This window comes from Gallus gallus, chromosome 1 (genome assembly GCF_016699485.2).
Source record: "Gallus gallus isolate bGalGal1 chromosome 1, bGalGal1.mat.broiler.GRCg7b, whole genome shotgun sequence".
Classification (NCBI taxonomy): Eukaryota; Metazoa; Chordata; class Aves; order Galliformes; family Phasianidae; genus Gallus; species Gallus gallus.
Window position 1 is genome coordinate 110,594,515 of NC_052532.1, and position 23,702 is coordinate 110,618,216.

The 23,702-nt window shown below is 40.2% G+C and overlaps 1 long non-coding RNA gene across 3 annotated transcripts in view; it reads left to right on the forward strand.

The window, feature by feature from the left end:
- Positions 1–23,702, forward strand: part of LOC101749503 — a 149,475-nt gene that overhangs the window by 103,972 nt on the left and 21,801 nt on the right. For all 3 annotated transcript variants that reach the window (XR_006932569.1, XR_005841862.2, XR_006932570.1), the window contains 4 exons: positions 1,243–1,513; positions 7,668–7,731; positions 9,172–9,211; positions 9,298–9,345. This is a non-coding gene — a long non-coding RNA (uncharacterized LOC101749503). The remainder of the gene's footprint in view (positions 1–1,242; positions 1,514–7,667; positions 7,732–9,171; positions 9,212–9,297; positions 9,346–23,702) is intronic.

Sequence of the window (23,702 nt, forward strand, 5' to 3'; positions counted from 1 at the left end):
CCTATCACCATCCACCCTCGTAAACAGTTGTTCCTCCTCCTGTTTATACGCTCCCTTCAAATACTGGAAGGCCACAATGAGGTCTCCCTGGAGCCTTCTCTTCTCCAAGCTAAACAAGCCCAGTTCCCTCAACCTTTCCCCACAGAAGAGGTGCTCCAGAGGGAGTGACCTTCAGTATTGTATCTTGTAGGACCTCTCCTTGTTCTAATCAGTATAATGCCACCTCTAGAATTTATGTACACTAATTGCTGAAGGCCATGGATATTGGTTGCAGTGGATATTTGTTGCAAGTCTTCTTGTCTAGAACTAGCCCTGCCCTGATGGTGAGGTCAAACAACTCTGTTGTGAGGCTGCTTTGGTTGTTTTTCTTCTGCTGATATCCGAAAACTCTGGTTGATCCACACAGACTAAACTGAAAGAGAACCTTCATAGTATTTACCAGATTTGCCTTCCTATACATATTAATGGAAAAGCTCTATATTTCATTATTTTTATTTTATTTTATTTTATTTTATTTATTTATTACCAGAAAGAAAGCACTAGGAAGCTGTTACTGGTACACTGTATTCATAGGGTATTTGAATCTCTGTTGAGCCTTCAGAGGATCAAGGTGTCTTGAGGTAGAGGGGCTTTGCGGAGAGATCTTGATAAGTAAGAGGGCTGGGTCATCACCAGCGATGTGAAGTTCAACAGAGCAAGTACCAAATTATGCACCTGAGGGGAGGCCTGATGGCAGCTGCAGCGCCTCACAGGGATCCGAGGGGCAGCGCTGAGCTCTGCTCTGTGTGACAGCGACAGGGCCCGAGGGAACGGCATGGAGCTGTGTCAGGGGAGGGGCAGCTGGGGCTTAGGGACAGGGGCTGCACCACAGGGCGGTGGGCATGGAACGGGCTGCCCAGGGCTGTGGGCATAGCCCCCAGTGTGTGGGAGGGTCCTTTGGAAGATAAATTTACTCCTCTAAACAGATAACAAACAAAAGCACTGAACAAACAAATCGTGGTGAAATATTTAATTCTGTAGATTTCACTTTTTCCTGCTGCAAAATGTCCATGGGCATCTCATACATTATTTAATGCATCTCTTCAGAATTTCTCAGTGGAACCGTAGATTTGTGTGTGTGAGAGAAAGATCATTATACCTTCCCTACAAATTGCTTGGAAAGTTCCTTGTAAACAGTTGGATCTTGAGAAACACTGACTATGACGGGTCATATCAATGTTGTGTTATTTCTGGATTTGACAGGTACATCTTTCACCATCAGGTGCAATCTATTTGGGCTCCAACTCTGCCACGCAAAGGCAGCAGACATACAGTCAGAAAATTTGAAAAACTGAATAAAACAAATCTCCCCTTGCTGGTCCAGTCAAGCCTTAACTGAGACATCATTGTTGCAAACCTGGTGTTGACTCGTGAAGCCTGTGGAGAAACCATTAAATAGATGTCAGACTGCTGGAACATGTCTCTTCAGTGTCCTACCACAGATCTGAAAGCGCACTGCCAAGAAGCTGCCTTGGTAAGGATGAGTAGATGACAGGTTCATATTTCACCTCTTCTCTCATTCTTTAGGTATATATGTGCTCCCTGTGGCTTCACAGCCTTCAACAAGGAGTGAAACCTCAGGTGGGCGGTACAGGTCCACCTGCAGCCCCCATTTGGCCTGGCAAGGGGCTGCTCCTTCCTAACAAGAATGAGAACCAGGTGTCTGCCAGGCACAGCAGCACCTGAGATTGAAAAGCATTAAATATTTTGTTGTTTTGTTTCTTTTTCTTTTTCTTTTTCTTTTTTTTTTACTAAAAATCCTCTGTGAAATTAGAAGCCACTTTTTCTGATTGATTGTTTGTTTGTTTTCAAGTACCTGAGACTGAAATGCAGCTAACAGTCATTCTTAGTATGGCTTGTATTATGAAACAACAAATTATTTTAATTGCTCTAGCAATTCCCTTCCCATTGCTGTAAACAAAACGATTTCAAGCAGCAGCAGCAGCTGTCTGAATCATGTTGTACTTGATAGAAGAGCTCCTCTCTCTGCTCAGGGCTGGTGCAGAGGCTGTCTGAAGCCAGCCAAGGGATGCTGCTGAGGTAGGGACCAACTTCCTGGTCCTTTGCTTTACTCTCTCCTCGCCTGGCTCTCTTTATACAGACTCACCTTCACCCCTTCACAATGGCATATATTTGTGAACTGTTTCAATGCTTTGTATTTGGAAACGGTTTTAGGAATGGGAAAAGCAAGAGAGCTGTGCTGGAAAAACACAGAGACCCCTGCTCTGTCTGAATTATTTATAGATTAAAATACTTTTCTGAGGTTTGGAGATTTTTTTTTTCCTTGAGCAAGTTCAAGAGAAAGCAGACTGTGTCCAAAGGAGTTGGAACAAAATATAGTTTCATGGGAAAATCCTGTGGATTTTCTCTTCAGATGTGCTGATCTATAGATTGATGCGCTCAAGGCATAACACAAGCATTATGAAAACACAGCCCCAGCACTGCAGAACTGGCAAAGCTTCCTCTGTTATTGTTGACTTGGAGCTAACAACTTGGAAATTATTGATGTAAATGCTTTATTATCGATTGCACAATTAAGGCATGAGTGGAGAAAGGAACCTGCAGCCAGCTATGGTGTTCGGCTTCATGTTTTATGACTCAGAAGCACATTATTTATCTCTGTGTTGCTGCTGGATGAAACTGAAGAGTGTTTTTAGACATCATTTCCCAAAGATTTTGTCCCTTAACAAGTAAAATGCTTCGGATGAATATCCAGTCTTAAGCCAGTAGCGCTATTACATGGGGACTGCACTTATGCTTTCATCTTCTGAATGTTTATTCATAATGCTGTAGTTAACTAAATACCTCTTTCTCCATGAGCCTAAGAAGTCTGCGTCGTTGATAAACAAGTTCTTTTGCTGAGCCTTTGAAAGCTCCTCCATGTAATTAATGTTCAGGTAAAAATGTAAGAGATAAAGAAGAATTTTTCCAGACACTTCAGGGTTCAGAGATGATAACACTAAGACTGTTCTTCCATCCATGATAATTTTTGTGGGCTACACTCTGACCAGTATATAGCTTAAGTTGTGTGAAAACAAACAGGTGTTATTTAAAAGATGTAGTAAGGTTTCTACAAAGCTGGAGGAGTATCTGTTTCTCTTTCTACATCTCCTGTAGTGTGAGTGGAATTGCAAATTTGTAGAGGAGACTATGGTCAAAATTTGGGCACAAATCCAAGAAATCCTTTGTGTCAACTGGTACAGGCGGTTTTTAGTTATGTAAACAAATAGACACTTTGGAATCAATTTGTATAGTGAATGACATTGCAAAACTAAGGTGCTTCTCAAATATACGTAGTGAGTTGATTCTGATGACAGCAAGACTACAGTCTTCCTTGATGCAAGGGAAAACAATACAGAGAACATTTGGGAAAGAATGGAAGGTAGATTCAATGATAATTGTTTTCTACTAAAATAAGATATGGAAGTGAATGTAAATTTTTTTTCTGTGCCAAATTTTATTGCCAATGCTAAATAAGCTGGAACTGTGAAAACTAAAACCTCTTTCAAAGATAACTCAATTAATTTGTAGTACTTACTGTTGCTGATTGTAGCAGCAGTTTCACTTTGGACCTAACACTGATTTACTGTGGTGGCTGCATTTGTTCAGCTGAGATAAAGCAGAAGAGACATTGTTTGTAATAACTTCGTCCATTAAACTCATAGCCTGTACTGTGTACCACAGATGAGCGTCCAATAGTCTACATAGTTCGGATTACTAAACGATTCAGACACCAGTCTGGGCTTTGTCCCATAATCAATAATCATCCATCCTTCATTTTTATTGCTATCTAAGCATAACTACTAAATAGATCTGGTGAGAGATGTTTACCACTGCCACCACTAAAATATGTCCAACATCCTGCCCATGATACAGCAACACTCTTTTTTTCTTTCAAAACATTTTCAAAGAGATTTGCTATATTGATGAAGTAGATTTGCCTTTAAAAGCCAGAAAACTATGTTGGGAAACCTCATGCAGCTAGTTTAGAGAACATCTTTTTACTTAGTTATTTTCTGATTGCATATACGTTGCAGCCAAAAAGCTGAACTGTAGATCTGAATACGTACAGGCTTTGTAGGTTATGATCTGAATTCAAGTTTGGATCAGAATGTGAATTTTGCAAATCTTTTTTTGTTTCTGTATGAAAAAACTCTGAAGCCAAGAATACTCATATTTTAAACACTACAAATTACATGGGATAAGCCCATTACTAAGCAAAACCAGAATTTACAATCTATTACATGGAGAACTGAAGATTCTCTTATTATTGGCATTGTAGGTATTAATTTGGGTTAATTATTCTATCATTATTACATTTGTTTTAAATTATTAGCTCTTACTTTCTGTTTTTCATTTGTTTGCTTACCTGTGCTGATTCAAATTATGTGATTGTTCATGTAGATTGCATGGAATTGTCTTCATATAGTCTCATACTTTTAAAACAGGAAAATTACAAGCAAAACACTTTTGGCTCTGACTTTTCTGATGCACAGTCATTTGAATTAAAATTGCAAAACTTTAAGGGTTCTGTGGATGCTTATAAATCACTTTGCACTTTTGAATACTTGTAGTAAATAATATGATCCTGTGGTTCTATGATTAGCCTTATTTAAATTTAAATTAAAAAATCTTTTCTAGACATACTACTCATTCATGAAAAATCAGAAAGAGATTTGGTAGTGTTATTTATTTGTAGTTAGTGGCCAATAATAGGAAACAACCATTCAGAGTTGCTTTTTTGTATATTTGGGGTGTTAATGATGAGTTCATTGGTTAGGGGTTATGAATGAATATATTCTGGGCTTTAATGTGAGTTTACTTTCTCCTGCTGAATTCTGTTCAGATTTCTGAAAAGCATTTGCTCCTTCAAGTGAACCCCTGTAAAAGCACAGTCTCTGCTACATGTGAATAAGGTTGAAGGCAAAACTTGATTTAAAATTTTATTTTTGTTCAAAACCAAAACCCAGAGGAGCAGATTTTTTTAAGTGTATGGGAACTGTTGAGTCATGGCCTGAACATCTGATTGATCACCTGAAGCAAGCACTGAGTCAGCTGCGGGAGCACAGGTGAAGGCAATTCACCTGTGTGACTGGAAGGGGTGGAGCCTGGCTGCACCTCTCCTAGACCCCATTTGAGGGCTGACTGCCACTGAGAAGGGATCTCTTTCTGGAGATTGCTCCTTGTGGAGTTTTTGTGAGCCTACAACACCGGTGAGCACCTTTCATTTATATCTGATTAACTTTTCTGATGCGCTAATCTTACGAACGTAACATCTCTGTATACTGTATAACATCTGTATATTTATTAACCATACACTAGGTTTCTGTCAAAAATGAGAGCAGTAATGAAAAAACCTGGGTTACTTAGGTGTATTTGAGAAATTCACAGTGTATTCAGGTAAGTTAATATAGTTTTTATTTCAGTAGGTTTAAGCCTAGGTATTCTAAGGGAATCTTCACTAAGTTGATCATCTTCTAAAGAAACACTCTCAGTAGTATCTCTAGAATGAAAATTCATCTCTCTTATCAGATTTTCCAACAGATATTCATCTGCAGATCAAGAAGTAAAGTTATTTTCTTGGCCTGCAATTTAGACAAATGCTATGTACAGGCAAGGGCTGAAAGACTTGTGCTTTGATTGTACTGGAGTTTGTTACCTTGAGGCCATTCTCAAAAGGCTTGGATTACCCTAGGGAAATAGGGGTTCAATATAACTTAGTTTGTTAGGATTAAGTGTGCCTGATGTCATGCAGACTGGGAAACACAGATTACTATTTCTTATTTGTTTTCTGAATGTGATCTGAATTTCCTTTTAAATTTCTGAGTTTGAAACTAAATTATTGGTGTTTTTTTAGTAACATCATGAAATTAAAATCTCAAACTTTTGTTTTGACCATGTGTATTAAGCGTTTAGCCTTTCAGGTAGTTGTGCATGCCAAAGCACTTATGCAGATATGATGGGAAAAACATCAGCTCTTGAGTAACCAAAACCTGTATCAGTCAGGTGTCTCTTCCTTCCAAGATTAGTGTTTCATGTTTCTATGTAAAGAACAACATTCTTCCTGGAATGCTCCCCCCCCCAGGGGAGAATAGCAAGGAGAAATCTGGGAAATTCATGCGTGAGATACTGGAATGTCTTTTAATTCATTTGTCTTGAGGATAGTGCTAAAATACACTGTGCTCAGAGTTCAATGACTTTGAGATCTGAGTTCCAGCTTGCCAGTGGTTTTACCATTGCAAAACCTTGGAAAGTTGAAGAGGTTTTTTATTGTTGTTGCTGTTCTGATTTTATTTCTCAGGTTTCGTGTTTTTCATTTGATCAGGGAAAACAAGTATTACTCTTATTCTCAATAGTCTTATATTCCCCTACACTATATCAGCATGAAGCCATTAATTGATGTTGGCATTACAAAAGGAGCCCTTTTCCTTTCCTGTGCTTGGATCACCTGTGGATTATAGCCCTGCAGCTGCACTGTGCCCCTAAAAGTCCTTAAGCTGCTCTTAATGTTTCCACGTGTATGGAGTTTGGTTGTAGGAACATTAAGCATAAATGCATTAAAAATAATGTTTACAATAGCATGGTCTGTCACTCTTTTCTGTAAGTTTAGCATATAACAATATTCTCATTCTGTTTTCCTAGCACTACTTCTGTAACAGGATTTATTGTATTTTGAGAATAAAATCTGTTTTACAAACTTAATATCTTATGAATAATGTCATAAAACAAGTATTATTTTAGTCTGAATTGACCTTAAGCATGTTGAAGTTGTTGTAAAATCCTGTTCAAGCTTTCTCTTCTATACTTCAGTCCATTCAAAAAAACAGGGTGTTAGACTTCCAAGTACTGACAGAAGTGCTTGTTAATTTCATAGAAAACATCCAAAAAGCTCATGGAATTTTTGCCTTGGGGAAGCATTTGTTTTTCTTGTTTGATCAATTAAACACTGCTTTTCAGGGTGTATTGTAACATCAGGGATGAGAATAACCAGAAACACCAACAGGCTGCAAAAAGTTTGGGTCAATCTCTGTGCTCAAGTTATATGTTTGGAGAGCTCAAGTGGTGATGGGGGCACAAACTGAGAGGTCTTATGCATAATTTTCCTTGAAACTACTCATACTGAAGTGTTTTGAGGAGATAAAAACAGCTTTCTTCTGATGATGTTGGTGTTGAATGGCAAGGAATAACAACAACAAAAATCTGACTTCAATATAAGGGAAGGAAATTTTAAATAGAAATGCTACAAATAAGTTATTGTGGTGCCAGAGAAAGCATTAGGAAACTTTTCAGCTGAGAAGGAATGGATGTGAAGAGCACACAAAGTCTTGAGCTGAATGAAAACGTAGTTAGAATGATCTGATTCTGACAAATTGATTTTGACAGAACACAATTTCAACAATATTCTGTGAAATATTTAATGATGCTTATTATTATGTATAGTATTACAGTGTATATAATGTACAAGTATTATAACTCAGATAAATTGTGTTCACTTTGTATGTTTTATTTCAATGTTTGTATTTTAGATTTTTTTTTTTACAATAGTACATAAATGTTAAAATGATGTGAAGTTGCAGAGAAGCATTTTTGTAAACCTGAAGTAAACTGTTGATTTTCATGTATTTCAGTCTCGCATAGAAGCAATGATTACAGATTTTGAAATCTTGGAGTTTCCTGTGAGGTATATCTCAGGTGAGAAATCACCTCAATTTTGGAAAGCTTTTAAAAACATGCTTAATTTCTTGTTCTGGAGAGAGAGAGAGTTTGAGTAGGTATTCAGTGCTGTGCTTGCTCATCTGAAAGCTCAAACAAGAGTGTAGAAGTTGTTGAGAAGGAAGCTCAGCTCTTGAGAAAACTAGGACAAATCCTTTTTGTGTTATACAGAATCACAGGGGACCTCAACAGACCTTCGAGTCCAACCCCCTGCTAAAGCAGGTTCCCTACAATAGGTCACTCAGGTAGGCATCCAGACGGCTCTTGAATATCTCCATAGAAGACGACTCCAAACCATCCTGTGCAGCCTGTTCCAGTGCTCCATCACACCCTTACTGTAAAGAAGTTCTTCTGCATGTTAGTATGGAACTTCCTATATTCAAGTTTTAGTCTATTACTCCTTGTCTTATCATTACACATCACCGAGAAGAGCCTGGTCCCATTTGCCTCCCACATCTCTTTAGATATTTAAGAACATTATTCAGATTCCCCTTTGGTTGTCTTTTCCCCAGGCTGAAAAGACTGAGATTACTCAGTCTTTCTTCATACAGGAGATGCTCCAGGCCTTATATTGTGTTTTTGGCCCTCTACTGGACTCCTTCTAGGAGATTCTTGTCTTTTTTGAACTGGAGAGCCCAGAACTGGACACAACAGTCTAAATGTGGTCTCCCCAGGACAGAGTAGAGGGGGAGGATAACGTTCCCTGAGCTGCTGGCCAAGCTCTTTTTAATGCACTCCAAGATACTACTGGCCTTCTTGTCCACAAAGACATGCTGCTGGCTCATGGCCAACGTGTTGCCCACTAGGACATCTGGGTCCTTCTCTGCGGAGCTTCTCTCCAGCAGGTCAGCCCCTAACCTATACTGATGCACTGGGGTTCCTTCCATCCTGCATGGAGAGAAGAGGACACTTCATCTGGCTGAAACCTCTGTAACTGAAAGATATTAATTGTGTATAGGAGGTTCCCAGCTGCTTTCTCAATGTCATGGGAAAAAAAAGGAGGGATATCTACCATGTAGTACAAAATCTATTTACAAAAATAGATCTTACAAAATTTTGCAGATGTGTAATTTCAGACAGCACGGTTCCTTTCATTTGTACCATTTACAGATATTGCCTTCACAGTCACAAAGACCTGAAGTCAATTCAGCACTTTTTCTTTTTAAAAGGTCCAGTTGAGGAAGTGCATTTAGGGAGACTGATCATGTTTTCTGTCTTTATTTGAATGGCTTGTTGGTAGTGTGTCACCAGTAATTTAAAATATGAGATGTGGTCTTCAAAGATTGAGTGTATCCACCTGTGAGCTTCCTCTGTTGACTTCATACCCACATTTTTGTATCGGTTATGTTAAGGATGATACTGGAGCTGAAGGTGGCTAGGAGAATCACCGCATGTATTTTCACTTCCTCTCTCCATTAGGTAGGAGAAACCCAACCCTGCACTCCCTAGCAGCCCTGTGGTAAGTAAGTAGGACATGTCAACTGCAACCCTTCTGCCAAGTCCTTATTAGGATAACAGCAGATTTGATTCTTGTTCTTTCTCCAGGTTGCTGTGGGAGTGTAACTGATGCGCCTCATTAGAGTTTGAGATTGTGTGAGTAATCCTATTGTTTCTGTCTTTCTGTGTTAAGTGTGTATAATCACACTGCTTCCTCGTACTGGTCTGAGTAACCTCATTTTTATGATGGGCTTTTTCCATACTCCCTATATGTTACTCTTTAACTTGTTATTCTACTTCCATAACTTTGGATTGATTTTGGAGAGAGATGGGGCTGGGAGGTGGGAAGAACGAGGGGTGCACAAGCAGAATAAAAGCTTTTCATTCCCTTGCTTGTAATTCTTGCTGTTCAATTTGACTGTGGGTTAGAGATCAGATGATAAGCTGGAGGAAATCACACAGACAAAATTAACGTGGCTCAGACTGCACTGGCTGAAAGAATGAAATGGTTCTGAGCAACACCAGGGTTTGGATCTCTCTTGTACTGAGAGCCTTGACTGCACCTGCCTCAAGGAGCCTGAGAGAGAGGATTTGTGCCCTGTTCTGTGGGGTAGCATGACATGGAGACTAAGAAGGAACATGGCGCCCATGCATGAACACCATGAGAGTGCAGGGGGAGGGAAGGGAGCTCCCTGCTGCCTGATGGCTTTGCCTTTGGCCTGAGGTGGCCTGAAGTTGACTTGAACCAGAGGCATGCTTCTCAATCCTCCTGTTTCTTGTTCATGTTAAGCAAGGGAGAAGGCAGGGTGGAACTGATGTTGCTCAAGTGTGTATGCAGCTCTATCTGGCTGGCAGGGTGCTAATGCTGAGGGATGTGGCAATTGCAGTGGAGAGGTCCTGTTTCCAGTGGGTGAATGTGTCACCGTCTGATGGGACTTCTTCATGTTAGCTCTGTCAGTGCTGCTTCCACCTGTGGGGCTGAACTGCTGAGATAGGAAATCTGGGGCCAAGAAATCAAGTCACAACCATGGAATCATTAAAGTCTGAAAAGACCACAAAGACTATCTCATCTAACGACTAGTCCATCCCCACCATGCTTGCTAACCATGTCCCTTAGTACCACATCTACACGGTTCTTGAAAAGGGTATTCCTTTTCCACAGCCTCCCTGGGCGGGCTGTTCCAAAGCCTCACCACTCTTCTGGAGAAGAGATTTTTCCTAATGTTGAGCCTAAACCTACCCTTGCACAACTGGAGTCCATTGTCACTCATTTTATTGCTGTTACCTGGCAGAAGAAGCTGACCCTCACCTTGCCACAACCTCCTTTCAGGTGGTAAGGTCTCCCTTGAGCCTCCTCTTCTCTGGACTGAACAGTCCCAGTTCCCTCAGCCATGCCCCATGATAGCTGTGCTCCAGACCCTCCACAGCTTCACTGCCATTTTCTAGACACAACCAGCACACTCAGATCACTTTCCTTCTGCAAAACCTTCCAGCCACTCTGCCCCAAACTGTAGCACTGCATGAGGTTGTTGTTACTGAAGTGCAGGACCTGGCACTTGGTCATGTTGAACCTCATTGAACTGGCCTCAGCCCATCAATCCAGTCTACCCCTGCCTCTGAAAGAACCTCTATAGAGTAGATCATCACTTCCTCCCAGCTTGGTGTCATCTGCAGATTTACTGAGAGTGCTCTCAATCATCTCATCTTATAATGATCTCATCAATAGAGATATTAGCAGGGCCAGTCCCAATACTGACCCCTGGAGAGCACCACTCTTGACCAGCTTGATTTAACTCAGTTCAAAAAGGCAAGAGTTTGTTTACAACAAGTTTGCTATTTAGGTGAATCATAGTGTGATTGGTTGACTTTTTATAAGGATATGCATATCCAACTATCAGCTGAGTATTATTGATGTGTCTTGGCTAATTCCAGTTTAAGTGGAATTCTTGTCTGTCTGCCTTAGTCCTTTCTTTGTCCTCAGCTACTGGACAAAGCTAGTCTACAGCATGTTCCATTGTTATCTGTACGGATGTTGTTTTTCTTTTGAAGTTCTTAAAAGAAATTGACCTCTATGTGGAGGACTCTAAAAAAATGTTGTTCTTGTTCTTGACAAAAGGAAAGTTGCTCATTAATATAATCAAGCAGTAACTCAACAGCAGTGAACATATATTTAACTTAGCTTTGTTATTTTAGATGATATATTCATTCACTTTCCTTTTGCTGCATAAGCCTCGTTCTTGCTGCTGCACAGTATTGGCAGCATATTGTTGTGTTTTTCACAGTGTGCTCTTGTGTTCAGTCCCTCCAGTAAGAGAAACAGCCATATTTGGTTCTACACTCATGTATTTTGCAGTATCACTCTGCCAGTAGTTTCCACCAGTACTGCGCCTGTCTCTGCTGCAGTGTTTCGCTGCAGGAGATCAGTAGCATTGTTCAGAGCATTTCCCAAATGCTCTGTAAGACTTTCTCCTATTTAAGGTTTGTTGTATTTCCTGGGGACGACACAGTTCATGACAGAAGGAATTCTAAGCAAGGATGAACATTAAGCATCGGCCACTGGATTGGTAGATTGGTTTTCTCTACTTCCTTTAAAATATATGTGGATGTAAAACAAAATGTTACATCTTCAACATTGATATTTTTGGCAAACATAAAATACAGACCAATACAAAAGCAGGTGGAGTGAGTATCAATTGCCAGGTCTACAAAATCAAATATTTTTTATCTTGCTGCCACAAAACCCTAATCCCCACATCATTAAAATGTTTGTTTCTCTTCTTTCCTTTATACAAGCTTGATCCACTTGGTAGATGGTTCACCTCTTTTCAGTATCTGTGGCAACGCTTTCATTTGTAGGATGAGAGGGAAGTCCACTTTCCTCTTTTCATTGTATGCAAAATTTCTTCAGATGCTGTAATGGTGGCGATTTGCGCGTATTTTCTTCCATATTACTCAGCATGGAACAGTCTTGATCATTCCTAGCTATATTCATCATTAGCAACATATCAATGCATAAATGACCTTAAATGATTGCTGTTGCCACTGACTGGATAATAGAATAAAAAGGTGGGAAAGCATACCCTTGGCAAGTATTGATTGCTTTTTCAAGATATTGCCACAACTATACTAAAACATTACAATACAAGTTAGTGAGGCAGCATGATATGAACTATTTTCAACGTTGTCTAGAATATTATTGATCATCTATAATGAGGGAGAATTGGTTTCCTCAGTGATCTCATTAGTTTCTGGCTTGTATACAAACACATCAACTGCAGAAACCTTGTCTTGGGAACTAAGTGGTCTTCAGTTTGCCTTGCCCTTGAAATGAAACCACCTTCTAATAGACTTCCTCAGCCCTGACCTCATCAAGAGAGAACAGAGCTGTGCTGGAACATGAGAGGAATATTAGATCATGGAAACTAAGTATGTGGAAGGACTTAATAGAATTCCTTTATTCCTAGGTTGCTTTTTTTTTTTTTTTTTTTTTTAAGTCATAGCAAATTAGGAGGACAGTTAAAATAAAGTAAAATAACAACCCCCCTAAAAAACCCTCTAATAGACAACCAAAAGCAAAGCGCTAGGGAAAAAAGAGAAACAAAAGCACTAGTTCTAGGCTTGTGCCATCTTTGACATATGTTCTGATTTGTCTCCACTGATGTCACCTTAATGTACAACATTTATTCTTCAGAATGTACTTTATTCTGTCATGTAAGGAAAGGTGGGTTATTGATGCCACTAGGTAGAAAGAAGGTATGTGATAGTTTTGAAATTCCTGGTAAAAGGATTGCACTGAATATAATCACGAGCTAAAGAGATGATTCAGAAATGGTGATGATGATCTGTGATTTTGGTATTTTAGGAGACTATAGCCTAGGAGCAGAACTGATTGAAACAGCTGTAAAAAATTAGAGCTTTTATTTTAATAATTAATGAAAGATGATATAAGGTATTCATTGCAAACTGAAGCTTGTGAACACATTGGTCATGTAACAGTTCTCATATACTGACACTGGCTACACCGTTAGAGCATCTCCAAATCTGAGGTCTGAACAGGGTAGTTTCCCAGCTGCCCCTAAACAGATGGAGTAATGGATGGATGCCAGACCGTGCTGTGTTTTTCCTACAGGGTTTATGTGACCCAGCAGAACATTACTGAAACAGCAGGTTCTGTACCACTCGTGTAGTAAAGGCTAATGATTTTGTTGCTGAAATTTGTAGGTTTTCTGTGTATAGTTATAAGCATCCCATTTATCTAACAGCTGTGCTATTGTTCTTTATGGCCACTGACTTGAATGGTTACCAGGAGCTGTTTTCAGAAGGGTCTCTTTGCTGCCCCTGGCTGTTTTTATCTCTGCTCTTGTGTCCCTCAAAAAGATCTGGGCTTTAAAAAGGTGTGACTCAGCACAGTTGTGTCATGCCATTTATTATTATTTCTTGCTGGGAGCCTTGGGCATTACCTCAACACAATTATGAAACAGGGCCCTATTGTGTCTAGCCCTGTACACAAATAAGCTGAAGGGTTAGTCCTGTTACAAATTGAACAGTACAATGAGCAATACCAGCTAGAGACAACAAAATGAGTGCAGAAAAAAACAATAATATTTTAGCCATCAGTGGTTGGTCTAGTGAGAAATTGTCACAGCTAAAACCACAGGATAAAATAGTTTGCAAAAAGCTATTTGAAAAAGCCAAAAACACAAACCTTACATTGCATTTATGAGTCAAACAGAAGGAAAGGTTTTGAAGCTGTGAACCAATTGAAAAAATGGTTTCAGAATGATTGAACGAGGGTACTAGAAAATCTGATCCTGCTTCTCGTGACCCTTGCTGCTGAGGAAAAGGTCTGTTGATGTGGACGAAATTTGTGCTCCGAGGTCTGACTTTCCCTGGCAGCACACTCCTGCCCTGTGATGGGACAGGGAGTGTCCTAAGCCTCGGACCAGTTGGATCATCCAACATGTCCACTGCTCTCAAGAGGACTTTCAGAACGCAATCCTGTTCCTATGAGAAGTCACACCATCATCCAGAGAAGCCCAATTAAAATAATGGTTTTAGTAATACCCAAATTCTCTGCTTCAGATCTTGAGCTCATTTAGATCTAGAACTTCAGGACCTTTGGTTCCTTGGCTCCCTGGATGACTGTCTTCAAACAGCAGATCTTGAATGCGCTGGAAACACTCCTTGGGTTCTTTGAACACAAGGGTCTCTAGAAATGTGGCGAGGTTACAGGTGGAGTTCATGCAATTCTTCTCTTCAGTCTTCCAACTTTTACTGAGTATATGCTATTTGAGAGTTCTGTTCATATCTCACTGTTGACAAAATTTTCCAGTAGGGAAAACCTGATGATTTTTGGTGTGTCTATCCAATGATGTGTCGGGTAGAAGTTGTGGCTCCAAAATGCATTTGATTTTAGCAGAGTGAAAAGGCAGCAGTGATTCTGCTTTGTGTAATTTCATGAAAGATCCATCTTCAATGAGAGAGGAAGCAGGGCTGAGGAGAAGTTATATTTTTTGGTGGAGAAAACAGGTTGATGTGAGCATGAGCAGTTAGGTATCACAGAAATAGTGAGAATTCTTTTAAAGATCCTGTAATTCACAAAATGTCCTCTGACCTGCTGTGCAGGTTTTGGAATTTGTTATTTTTGTCCTAGTTAGAAGGAAGTAATTAAGGGTCTGAGCATTAGTGTCAGCTGACAGGTATCCATTGACTTCCATGGTCACTGAGTCTACTCATATCTGGAATGTTCAGTTTTCTGAGGAAGAAAAAGGTGGTAAATGACCAGGAAAGGATCATATCGTCCCTGTTGTCACTGATTTCCTTTGCCTAACTCCAGCAATGCAAAATGTTTCACTGCCCAAATCAGCACTAAGAAAAATTTGTTAAAAAGGTCCATTTCAGCCATGCTATGCTGAGCTACCCGATATAAGGTACTGTCTTCCTCTAATTAAATTTTATGTAGCTATTAGTATTTACATTGTGAGATCACTGTAAATTGTGAACTATTTGGAAAGCAAATAGTATTCAAATATTCGGTTTGGGATAAATAGGAAGCATACTTTGCAAGTAGATATCACATAGTGCAGAAAATATATAGGTCAAGAATGGTATTTTACTGGGCCTGAGAAATTGTGTATCTCTTTTAGAGCCAAAGAAAAGAGAAGGAATGGAGATTGTGGGAAAAAATAAAGAGATGATAGCAACAACTACCATCCTCTCCTGAATCCCTGCCAACCTCCACCCAGATCTGTGTTGGAAAGAAAGGATGGGGAACAGGAAAGGTGCAATTGGGTGAAGTAGGCATCAGAGAGGCATTTAAATAAAACAGTTTACAATAAGAAATGGGAGGAAATCAGTAAATAAAAAGCAGGGACCAACAAGGACACTATAATAGCTTACAGATAGAAAACCTCTGCATGTGAAGGAATTGGCTGTTCATTACAGGCAGAGTTAAGTCACTGGGAGAAGCATGGCAGAGTCCATGAGGAAGCATGAAAGACTAATGCAACGCTTTTTACTAGTTCTTTGTAGGTATAAGTTAGTCTTGCCCCCCGGCACAAGAGAGTACTGCTTCAGTAACTGCTCCCATTCAGGAGCTGAATGGCTCAAAAGACACTGCATTATTTGCTTAAAAACAATTGAATAACCTCTTGCTTTCTCTGAGGGAATAGCAGAGGTCCTCTGCAGTGGCATGCATGAACCTGTGCTCCAGCTGTGAGTCGTGTAGCTTCCTCTGCATGTATAGTGAGTCTGTAGCATTTCTCAGGGCCACATCAGGCTGAAGAGCCAATGCAAGAAAAGCTGCAGCTAGCATGGTTACAAGAGAGGAGTAGGAGTGCCTTTTCTGAGCTGTAAGACTAATTTTATCATGAAGTGGCTGCCCAGCAACAGCTTGGGCTTCAAATGCATTTAATCCAAACCATAGAATCTGAGTAGTTCTCGGAAGGAGAAGGGGATGTGAAATGGCAATTACAAAAATAACTGGGGTAGAGAGACTAGAAGAAACAAAAGAGTATCAGAGAATGACCTGGTCTGTTGCACCATGTATTTTGAACACTGCAGGACATCTGTAAGCTCATGATAACCTCTTAGCAAAACCTGTTTTATGAAGAAGTGAATTGAACACATTTCGTACTGGTAGTACCTGGACAGGGGGCTCTGGGTGAAGTACAGTTGTAGGAGCTGCTAATGTCAGTGACACCTGCAATTGGGTAAAATGTTGCATATCATCATCAGCCTTTTATGAGAAATATAGAAATAATGAATTAGAGGTTTGATTGGTAAGCAAAAGCAAGTACTCAGCTATGCCCCTTTTACATCTCTGTATAGCATAACATCTTTTCATATTGGTCTAAGAACAGGAAGAGCTTCCCAATAAACATTATTTTTTTCTCCGTGGTTATTGCCTTCTGCTTTATGATAATCCTTTTATTTCACTTTAGATATTCATGCTGCCAGACCCTTCTGTTCCAAGTCTGTGAGGCCATGCCAAGGTATCAAACTGAGCATATATCCCCAGGGATTGTTTATTTCTGTGATTCACATCGTGACCAAATTCTTCTCTGCATAGTTCCTTATGTAGCTTCTCAGAAGCTAAGAGATCTGCCCACATGTGCAAGACAGGCAAGCAAGAGCTTGGCCAGGAGTGCCCTACTCCTGTAACTGGTACATGGCTACCACAGTGGTAGCAAATCACACTCTTTGGTATTCATAATGCTTTTAAGTGGATAACTAGAAGGTAGAGAAACAACTTTGTGAGTCCCTTAGAAAAGCATGCTTAGAAAAGCATGAAGCTCTTCTTTGGATGTTTCCCACTCAAGTACAAAATGCCAAACTCACTTCTTTGTCCACTTCCCTTGCTTCCAAGATCTGAATACCATAGAAGGGAGGCTGGATATGCCTGAGGAACTTTGCTGCTCTGTGTCTGCAGTCCTATGGCTTGGTCAGGGGCATATGCAGCTGCTTGGGGACATCTGATCTACCAGCCTTCTCTTTGATTTCCCTTTCCACCTCCAGCCCCCATGTTGGTTTGGGACACTTCTGTCAGTATTCCTTTGCTATTTACAGCACAACCTAATAAGCGAGGCCTGATAGAAAAGGTATCACTTTCTTCCTATCTTGACTGTATGTACAGAAGATGGAATATAATGCAGTGCTCACAAGAACTCAAATTTTCTGTTTACTTTCTGGTGCTGTATTTTGCTTTGTTCCCTCTGTGTTCCAGCTGCAGAACTGTAGAAACAATATTCTTTCTCATCAAGATGAGTTCACATGTTTCTTAGTGATATTTAGGAGCTAATCCCCCAAAGTCTTATATCAGGTCTGTGTACCAGCACACTGATTCCTCATGAGCAATTTGAAACGATATAGAGCTGCACTATGGTACATTCAGATAGCGATACTGCAAAATAAAGATGTAATTTAGCAGCTCTTCCTTTAGAGATACAGTACATTTGGAAAATAGGAATAAAAATGTGCTGTCACTTAACAACATATGAACTTGTGACTGCTCTGCTGAGAACAACTTCTGAACCACATCAGCCTGGTGATTTCCAGGCCAAAGGAAGGCTGCAGCAGAGAGTAAGCCCCCACTGGACTTTGTAGTGGCTCCAAGCTGAAAATTTCTGCTTATTTTTCAAGTAGTGAGCTGAACTAGGCTAGTGACAAATTTTGTACAGTCAGCTGCGCAGTGACAGAATGAGTATTTAACCTGGGGAAAAAAGGATGCAAGAGGATAGTGTATATATTTTTTGTGGAAGACAATTATTTGCATGTCAATAAATAATTTATCTGGAGGTAGCAGTTTAATTCACATTTTCTGGTTAGAGTTTGAACATTCTTTGCTCTGGTCAAGGCAAGTCTGTAGTTCAGGGTTACTATTCTAAAAGTAAAAAGCAAGAGTACTACAAGGATTCTCTGTCTACCCATGAGACTTAAGCATACCTTTTCCCCTACTTATACATGCACAGGTTTCCATATTGAGTGCCTTTTGGGAATACCAAAGATGCTAAAGGGTCTAAACCAACAATTCTTTCCTCCTCCTCAGCAGCTGTCAATATATAGCCCAGTCAAGGACTATACTGTATAAACAACAGCACTTCATAATTAGACTCATCAGTAAGACCATGTAATTCATTTTAGGACAAAAAATATGTCTCAGATAATTTAGCAAGTGACATCTGGGTCGTTGCCAGCTGCAACTGGATCTTGTTAGTCTCTCAGCTGGGGACCTTCCTTCCAACAGATGCTGTCTTTGAAATGGCTGAGGCTCATTCAGCTTAACTCCACTTATATATTTTTCTGTTTATTTTAATGCTGTTTGATTCTCCCGGATTCCCTACTCTCCGTATTAATTATATTTTAGAAAGATAACGAAATATTACAAAGTACTGTCATGTCTGTGGAATTCAGTGTATTGAATTTTTTTGCCTGGAGTGTCAAGCAAGATTAACCATTCTGATAATAGTAGGTTTACTGCATTTATAGCATGCAGTATAAAGACGTTGCTAACATTCAGATAGAGTTGTTCTTGGTCTTAAGAGGTGAAAACAGCAGACCCGGTGGTTAGAGGGCATTTTTTGGGTTTTGAGCCAAAGTCCCTCTGTTACCTTCTCCTGCTCCCTGGGACAAATTCTCGCTGCAGGGCTGGCTGTTACCATGGTGGCAGAAGGCAGTCCTTCAGAGAGTTGTGTAGGTATGAACGTTTGGCTGAGCACTAGCATTTGAGGTAGACGGTATAATTACTCCATCTTTCAACACACACACAAAATGTGATTTTGTTTTTCTCTGATTGCCTTAGTCCCTGCTTACCTACTGTGAGATTGTCAAAATCTCAGCTTCTGAAAGCTTTTGAAAGCTAATTTGAGGTCAGCCTCTGAGTCAAGACCGATTCTGGGTTTTTGTCAACTGTGAGCTGCAGCTGAAGGGTTTGATTTGGGAAGGAGGTCAGCAGCTGTGCTTGCACACTGCTCTCAGTGGCTGCTCCAGCAGTCAGGCAGCATCTCCTGAGCTAGCCTCCAAGGTTCTGGGCTTCCTCTGAATCAATAAAAGGAGTTAAAAAGGAGAAAAATCCTTTTAGCTTAAATCACAGCTTTTCCAATTTTTTTTTCTATTTTGGTGTTACTAAAAAGGAAAAGGAAATGCAAGTTAGGTCACTGGAATACACCCTCATGAAAAAGAGGCTGCTAACCCACAGCGTGACCGGGGCCGGTCTCAGCTCATGCATTTGCAACTGAAACACCTCAGCTTTCCAGAAGTCTCTAAGTGGATGGCTTTTGGTTGAAGAGGTACACAGACATTATAAACCCTGCAATTACTTTTTACTGTCGGACCATAAAATATAGATCTGTTAAAGTCTGGAGAAAGAACACGTGGGCATCCTACAGTTCCGACCAGGGCAGATTAAAGTCTATTACAGATGATGAAAACAAGGTAGTAGAAAATCCATTAGAGCTATCTGTTGCCACTTTCAATGATAGTCCCTGTAACCACATTAAATCAAAGCATCTCTGGGACTTCATTACAAATTTGTTATATCAATACTGTATGCTGATATAAATAATAGCGTAACAAAATCAAGAAGAAATTATGTTGCATTATATGGCTTGGGGATTTGTGATCAATTATTTAGCATTTTTATCAGACAAGCACTTAATGTTCTGTACTAGGGTGGGGTCCTGTAGTGCTTGGAACCGCGTGTGCACCAAGCAAATGGAAATCGCTAGCTCAAAGTGTTTTGACCATCTACACTGAGGTTTGGACAAAGCATGTGAAATGAGAGTAAAAATGATTGAACTCCTCAATAGATACCGCTACTCTGTGACTGAAACTGTACTTATATCCAGTAAAAGAGTGGAAAGAAGTGTCTGCTTTTGAACTGCAGGTAACAGTATAAAAGAGGCTGACAGAAACCTGCAGTTGCTCGGTGTAATGCACCTTGGCCTTCATAGCCCTGTCCTCTTCTCACATGCCATCTAACAACAGAAACGAGACTGACTTGTGTCACTTCTGGAAATAACCAGATTAGCCAACAGTAGTTCATGAAAAGAAGCAATAACTCTGTTTTCATGGTAAGAAGTGGAGGAAGATTGTCATCATGTTTTAGAAGATAGTCCGGAGGGAAAACTGGCCTTGTCCTCCTGGTGCCATCAGGAGGTTTGTATTTGAGTTTTCAGGATGTATGAACTCAAAACATTGTAAGGAGATATGAATCAAGCATGCCAGTAGAGTTCAATGAAAGTAATATGAACCCAAAACAATGATTTCCTTTCCCCCCACAGCTCTATTTTCAATACGCAATTATCACATGCTGGTTGGTAGTCCTGCAATAATTAGGCACGACAGCATGAGTGAAGAACGTATCATCAATCTTAGCTTACAATTTCTTTGCTTTTGTTAGTTTATTCTAACTTCATCATGCTTAAATAGTGGCACGCATCTTTGAGAGAAAATGTGTAAAATGAAAAAAAGCACCCCAACATAAACTGTAGTGGGTCCCTCAATTTCTAGAATAAATATGCAGTTTACATTTTAGAAACCAAAGACTCATGCAACCAGATTTTAACCATGATTTGCTGATGTAGGTGAGCAGATAGATTGCATTTGAGGGCATTGGTTTCATAAAAATAATTTTAAACAATAAATCTGAAACCCAAGTTGGAAAAATGCTACATTTGCAGAGATTGTCTCTGTGGGTACAGTTCTGATAACGAGGGCAGAGACTCAAAGTACCCAAAGGATGTGGAAATCCAGTTCTTACTCAAGGTAGCTTTGCCAGTCTCAGCCTATTTAGTCAATGCTTGTTTGCATGCCATATGGCAAAGCCAAAAAGCAGGAAATCTTCCTGTCCTCACACTAGTGGCATGATATAACCAATGTCCCTAATCTCTAGTCTTCCTGAGAAGAAAAATTATGTTATTTAGCTGAGACTCCTGTGACCAACATTGAACATAGCTTCTGACCACCTCAACAGCTTTTATAAGTGTATGTGTATGTATACATATGTACTCAGATACAGATATTTTAAAAACTGTTAACATCCATTCCAGTCAAGAGCAATATTTCTGCTGGGTTTAAGGGAGAGTAGAATCAAGGTGCAGTTCAAGGAAGGGCTTCAGTTTGAGCTTTAAGGAGGTGACTAGTCCCAGAAACTTCAATTCAGCACGTCAGCAAATCCTTTGCTGACTAAGGACTTCCACAGCTCTTCTTGTGTGGAGGGCAGCATCCAAGCTGGATGCTATAGGATGTTGACCTCTCCTGAGAAACCCTTGCAGCAGCCAACCATCTGCAAAACATGCAGAGTAATCACAGTGATTCCCCTGGCAACCTCTTTTAAAGAGGAAAGGGAAAAATAGAGCAGAAAAAAAAGAAGGAAATCCATTTTAGTTCATGTTGAAATACTCTCATGATTACTGCCTTCACCTTTTTTTTATTTTTTTTTTAGTTTGGGGTATATTTTACAACATTTCTACTCTCAACACAGAACTTTATAACTGGGTCTTTGGGTTAATGAGTGGTAAGAGAGGAAAAAGAAAACCCGTTGCACTAGTTTTGTATTCTTCCCCATTGAGAAGAGGGGAAGCATCCTTAGGAACAAGCATGACTTAGGGGTAGTTCGTACTGTTTACCGGTTCTCCTCGTACCACATGTAGCTTTCATGTCTTATTACAGGGATTGCAAACCTCCCTGACCCTATGAGCAATTTACCAAAGTCTTCACATGCCTAAAAGACTGTTGTCCCAGAACATATATGAATCCCCTAATTAGGAACAAGGTACAGTTTATTAGGATCATGTCTTTCTCCCTTCCAGGTAGCTTTACTATAGCTTTTATTTTTATGGGGGAATATGGAGGGAAATAAGTCAACGTTATTTCTGAAGCGCTGATACATGTGATTCACTGTGGTACCTCATACTGATGCATACTGATACGCCTGAGACACTTGTATAACTGATATTGCTACACCTGACACAATGAACTTAATCTGCTCCCCTGGAAGCTCTGATGGCAGCCCTTGTTTTGCTGAATGCTGCCTCTGGTTAGTGACTGCTGAGTAATGAGCAGCATGATCAGGCCGCAGCTCTTCTGTGTGGGAGGCTTGTTTACACAGGAGAGGTCAAAGCATGGTGGTGTCCCCATACGGAAGTAAGCCCATGAGAGTCCATGAAGCTCAATTTATAGTATGGGCACGCTTTGGCAGGTTGAGTTCTGAAATACATTGGGCATACAAATGGAGGAGCAGAAGGTAAAATGAGAGTATTTTTATGTACAACGTGTACTAACCCTCTAAATACATTGTGAGCCCTCTAGTGGTTCTCAGTGGGCCCTGGAAACCTCCAGGAGCTGACTGGGGCCAGGTAGTCCATGTGCCCGTCATGTTAATAGCAATACTGTTCTTTGGGGGTGTGTGCACATGTCATTATGTCAGGTTCTTATTAAAACCACAGAGATGAGAACTTTATTTCTGCCTACCTATGACAAAATGTTAATCAGAACGTAAGGAAGAATCCACCAAAGCCACTTTCCCCATTGTGTCCTCCCAGTACAGCAGTTGGTTTGCAAGAGATCCCAGGTGCTGGGGAGGCCCCTGTACACAGCCATGGCATGGTTCAAACTTGCAGAGCCTTCACAGATCTGACAATATAATAAGCCTCTGTGCTGCTGTCCCTATGGGGTTGAAATTGTGCCTGTCTGTCTATATGTGGAGGAGCTGCCAGCTGGTTCCTGAGGCAGTAACAGGGCTCTGCTGCCATGTCCCAGGTGGTCCTGGTGGACAACCACAAGATCATGCTTTCCGTGGTAGATACAGGTCTGTTTTTCAGAATGCCATGCTATCTGGGGTTCACTAAAATGGTTCAGTAATGACATATAGCGCTGCAAGCAAGAATTCACATGGAGAGAATAATTTGGCTGGGGAATTCTAAGACTTCTTTGTTTTTTTTTTGTTTGTTTGTTTGTTTGTTTTTGTTTTTGTTTTTCTGAAAGAGCTCAACTATGGGATTTCTGTGCAGGGAAAAGCATCATTCTGCTTTTATTCTAAACAAAATTCAGAATGCTTCTTCTTTTTTTTTTTTTTTATAGAATTGACTCATAAAGACTCCAGGAGGGCACCGATGAGTGAAGTAAACCTATAATCCCCAGTGCAGTGCCTGCTATAGCACTGCTGTTTAACAGCCTTCTTGCTAATCAATTCTCTTCAGTTACCCAAATGCCATAGCTGCTATGTAAATAAATGGAAGTTTAAGAGTGTTCTTCATTGCTATGTTCCTTATACGCCAACCATAAAATCAGCGTGCATGTTAACATATCTACTCCACCTTGTATAAACGGCTTTTCTTGTTTGTTTAGCTGTAGAGCTTGAGAAAAACAGAAACAGGGAAAAGCAATAAATTGCCTGTTCTTCTTAGGTACCATTTTAAAAATCTGATACCTCATTGGGAACCCAGGTGGAGAACAAAGGTACATATTTTAGAGTCATAAGAATGTCCACAATTTAGGTTGTTAACTTCTATCAT